The following is a 5,600-nucleotide window of genomic DNA, read 5'->3' as shown; positions in this document are numbered from 1 at the left end:
ATTGCCCTTGAGCGTTTCTCGGGATGAACTTGGGAAGACCGTTGGAGCGGTAAACCTATCTCCCTTGAATGGATCTGTTGGGACTCATTAAAATTGAGTCAAGTTTAGAGGCCCATTTCAAAATTTTGCTCTGCATTCCCAAATGAGTCAGTTTGAATGACCTAGTTAGAGAGAGGGTAAAATGGAGCCACTTGATTTTCAAAAGGTAAGGCTCGCGAAACACGTTTGACACCTTTCATTTGGCCTATTTAGTGATGTGAAACTTTCAGAATTCAGTTTGGATTAGTTTATTAGGTACCCATTTCGAGGGGTGAGTTGAAAGTGCATTTTAGGCACAAATGCAGATTTTATCGAGTAGCTTACTTTGAGTGCTTATATCTTTTGCCCTGTTGATCGTCATGAAGAATTTAAAAATGGATTCAATTCTATGCATAAATGTGAGTTATCTTGCAAAATTTCAAGTCCTTATGAATCCATTTGCTCAGTTTTCAAAGCTCAATCCATTTGCAGTTTGTGTGGTTTGACTAGTCCCTGTTTTAGCTGCTAGTCGGAGCCCTGTTTCGCATAAGTGCAAAAGTTGCCTCAGTGAGTGTCATATCAGAACCTTTGTTCCAGGCTATTATTGGTATAAATGACAAGCCATGTTTCCAGTTTCAGGCTCTTACCAATCCGTTTAGTTAGTTTTCAAAAGGGTTCATTGAGCCATTGTTTTCAGTCTTCCGTACTTTTATTGCTATATCAGTTAAAGTGGCCATTTTCATGAGCGTACTAATTGTACCCAGTCAGACTTTTGATCAAACTGAGAATTCAAAGATTTAATATGTACTTTAAGGTACCTGTTTTTCAAATTTGAGGGTCTACAGAGGTCGTTTGATATTTTTAAGAAAGGCATCATGTGTTGCCAGAACATTGACTTCATCAGGTCCGCAGTGTCGACAAAGCCAGTTGGTCATTTTTGATGATTAATATCTCTTCGCTTGGAACTCGTCTTGAGAAACCATTTGGTATAATTAGAGCTTGTATATCAAAGTACATGCTTGTCAGATGGCGAGGTCCAGAAAGGTGTTCTGATCACTTTGAAAATTACGTCTTCGCGATTAAATGCGAAAATATGGTGCAAGTGCTTGAAAGTTGCAAAACTCAGTTTGATGATTCGAAAATGGTGCCGATCGATTCCAGAGGTATATTTAAGGTTCTCGAGGCATTTCAGAGGTTAGTTGCATGAAAATGAATTTTTTTTTAGTCGGACCCACTTTGGGGCCCGACCTGGCTCGCCGCTTCATGCATCTTTTCAGGCAAAGTTTTAAATTGTTATTTTTGCAATCATATGTTTATATGATTTAAATACGAAGGAATGGTATTTATATCATTGAAAATAAAAGATTTGTGGATTTTGGGAAGTTTTAAAACTTCAAACAAGTCTATGTTGGCAATTCAGAATCAGGCTCTTCCCCCAACGTGGCAGTTGAACAGGAAGCTTAAAAGCTTTCTAGCAAAACGAAATGGCAGTCTTATGTGCAGTGTTTGGAGAAGGGAATTAAAACTCTAGCAATAACATTGATAGGTGAAGAGCCTCCTTCCTTCTCCCACATGTTGGCAGCCCTCAAAAGATTTCAACAATGGCTGGGGAGTGCAAGTTAAAACCTTCAGCAATCTAAAACTTTCAGCCAATGCAATCAGCTGGTGTATAACCAAATTCCATTGCATATGTTAATCCCTCCTTTGCATGGTATTAGGAGGCTTCATTTAAATTTCTAAGCAAATAGAAAGGCTCACAAACTTCTAGGCTTAATGCCAATGTCCTCCATGTCCTGCCGTGAGGTGTAAAGTCAGTCCAAATTTTAGTGGCTACAACAAAGTTATTGGCAGTGGAAGGTGTTATAACCTCCAGCGAATGCAAGCAGCAGCCTCTGCATGGTGAAAGACATAAGAAACTTTCAATGCAATTGCATTAGCAAGTGTAAAACCATCTGTTCTTCCCTCTGCGCAGGATGTAGCTGGAAGGGGCATTTTTTTAAAACTCCAGCAAATGAATTAGCTGACCTTCAGCAAACATGGAAGAGGAAAAGTCATAAAAAATCTGTCAAGCAAATGCTTTGGCAGCTCCTCCTTGCAGAATGTTGTGTAGTTTGGAGAGGCTGCAGAAACTTAAAGTCAAATCCATGGCAAGTTTAATGGCAAATTCCTCCTCCACGTGACTTTGCCAGCAAGTTCCCCAACTGTTGTTAACATCTCCTCTTGCATGGTGTTTGGAATAGGCTGCAGAAACTCCCAAGCAAACACAATTACTAGGTGTAGAGCTAATCTCGTCCTACGTGGTAGTTGAAAATCCCAAGAAAAACTTGAAGGAAAATGCATTTGGCATATGTAAATTGTCATTCTTTCCCCTTGCGTGGTTAAGCGAATGGAGTGGTAGTGTAGAAGACTGAGGAGAGGCATTGGAAGTTTTATACAAATGCTTTGGCCGCCATTAAAACTCAGGAAGAGCTCACAAAATGCATTCCCAGACAAAACACATTTGTCCCACATTGGCTGGGGAATGGACCATTTTAGTATTTAAATATAAGGCTCCACCATAACATAAAGTCAAAGCTTTGGGCTTTTGACAGATGGTGCTGATGGGTGCCCAGGTGGACCCCACGCACGTGGGTGCGCTTCCTGAGGCAACCAAGGAGGCTGACAAATGGCAACAAGTGGACCCCACACACGCATGGATTCTGAGGCAGATGAATTTTGCAGAGGAGGAGGAGATTAACTAGTGAGCAAGTTGAGGAGATTGAACAGTCGATGTGACTTCGCGAAGGAAAGATGCTTGCCAGTTAAGGTTTGCGAAATAGCGAAAAAACATGTGCGAAAAACCAAAGTTAAAGACCCTGTAGGTTCTAGATGATCCGACGGTGCGCGTGGATTCGCGAAGGAAAGATGCAAGCTCATTAGCCATCACGAAATGGCGAAAGACAGGTGTGGCGAAAGACAGATGGCAGGTCCAGGTGGAGGTCCAGCTCGTGGGTTCCAATGACATGGCAGTTATAGGAGTTGAGAAATACAACCCCACAGTAGCCTGAAGATCTTTTGCAAGCTGAATAACTTGTTACAAGGAGAAGCAATGAAGCAAAATCTGAAGAACACACAAAACATAGAAAAGTATTCTCAAAAGATGAGAGCTCCAATTCACCAAAAAATGTATTTTGAAAAGATAATACAATGAAAAGAAAAAATAACCTCTAATAGGTCAAGAAACCCTAAAAAGGGAAAACCCTAGGCTTGCACATAATAATTAATAAAATAATTAATTAATATGCACCTAATGTTAGCTTAAGTGTAAAAAGATAATTGGGAACTTAAAGAATTAAACAAATAATGTTTAATCAATCAAGTAAAGACCCAATTACTCTAACACCCCCCCTTAAGCTAGACTTAGGGAGAAGCTAAAACCTAGAACAACTACTGAAAGAATGAAAGATGGGTCCCGACTACAAGGCCTGATCAGGTACCCAAATATAATGAAATCTCTATGAAACAGAGAAAAAGGAGAAAACCCAGTGGGAAAAAACTCCTCTCCAAAAAGAGATAAAAGAACATGCTAAAAGAAGAAGAAGGAAGGAAGGCCTCATAAAGACCCCCCAAGGACAACTTCCTTCACCCCAAGCATAGAGCGCAATTGAAGATAGCGCAGTGATGCAAAAGGTTTCGTGAAGATGTCTGCAACCTGCTCGGAAGTGGGAATGTACTCCAGAATGAGAACACTGTCTTGAATCAACTGGCGGATGAAATGCATGTGAAGCTCAATGTGCTTCGTCCACTGATGCTCTACCGGGTTGCAGGAAATATGAATAGCACTTTGATTGTCACACCAAAGAATAGTGGGACTATCAGGAGGAAAACCAAACTCAGTCATCAAATGTCGAAGCTATAAGATCTCCTGACTAGCGAGCACAGCAACTCGGTACTCAACCTCTGTAGATGATAATGCATGAGCAGTCTACTTCTTGCAAGACCATGTGATAGGACTAGAGCCAAGATAAAAAACAAAGCCAGAAGTAGACTTCCGATCAGTGACATCACCAACCCAATTTGAGTCAGTGTAGCCAACAATGTGAGGTTCCCCTGATGTGTAGTGAATGCCATGAGAACTAGTGCCTTGAATGTACCTCAAAATACGTTTGGCAGCTTGCTAATGATTCTCATGAGGATCATGGGAGAATCGAGAGACAAGACCAACCACAAAGGAAATATCAGGACGGGTGTGAGTCAGGTACAACAAACTGCCAACCAACTGCATGTAAAGTGTAGAATCTACCGAAGGAGTGGGGCAAGCAGTTGTCAAAACAACCCTTGACTGAAATGGAGTGGGAGCAAGCTTGCAATCAAGCATGTCGAAGTGCTGAAGCATGTCAAGAGCATACTTCTCCTGGTAGAGAGAGATCTTATTAGAAGACTGAATCACCTAAAGACCAAGGAAATAGTGCAAAAGACCGAGATCTGTCATCTCAAACTGATCCATCAAGGTACGCTGAATATGCTGAATCATAGAGGATGAGCTACCCGTGATGAGGAGATCATCAACATATAGCACAAGAATCAGTATGTCACCCTCAAGAAGCTGAATGTACACTGTGTGATCAGAATGATTGTGGGAGAACCCAATGGAGAGTAAGAAAGAGTCCATCTTCTCATACCAAGCCCGAGGGGCCTGTTTGAGAGCATACAATGAATGCCGAAGTCTACAAACCAAAGAACTATCCTACACAAATCCCTGAGGCTATTCCATGTAGATTTCCTCCTATAGATCCCCATGCAAGAAGGAACTCTTCAGATCCATCTGAAAAATAGGCCAACTCGGAGAAGCTGCAAGAGATAGTACAAAGCGAATGGAGTTCATCTTGGCGACAGGGGCAAATGTCTCGGAGTAATCAATACCCTCAACCTATGAAAACCTCTTCGCAACAAGACGTGCTTTGTACTTATCAATGGAACCATCAGCATCATACTTAGTGCAAAACAACCAGCGACACCTAACCAGACGACAAAGATCCCAAGTATGATTCCTCATCAAAGAAGAATACTCCTCCTACATAGCACAATCCCACTCAGGGTGACTTGTCACCTCTGAAAACTTCTGAGGATCATCTGAAATAGCATGACTCAAAAGACTAGAACCCACAGTATGAGAATGAGTGTGGCGAGTATCTAAAGGATCACCGGCCATAGGACCTACCGCCTCAATAGTAAGGTGAGCCCACTTGGGCATCTGAGATGGAGCAGATGGAGGTGGGGATGGTGGAGGTGGGGATGGTGGATCATCAACACCATCATCAGAATCATCCTCAAAAAGATCCTGAAGGGGTGCAGAGGCCAGAGGAGGCAGAGGAGTAGATACTGGAGTCGGGGTATCCATTGTGGGAAGGCGCTCATCAAACTAAACATCCCATTGAAACAAGACCTCTCTAGAATCAAGATCAAACAACCTGTATGCCTTAACATCCTCACAGTAGCCAACAAAAATGAGTGGTCAGCTCTTTCGCTCCATGGCTTTCCTCTGAGTATCAGAAATAAATGCCCATGCCTCACTGCCAAATACTCAAAAAAAAGAAACATCA

Source organism: Cryptomeria japonica, chromosome 7, assembly GCF_030272615.1.
Source record: "Cryptomeria japonica chromosome 7, Sugi_1.0, whole genome shotgun sequence".
NCBI lineage: Eukaryota > Viridiplantae > Streptophyta > Pinopsida > Cupressales > Cupressaceae > Cryptomeria > Cryptomeria japonica.
This window is presented reverse-complemented; position numbering follows the sequence as displayed.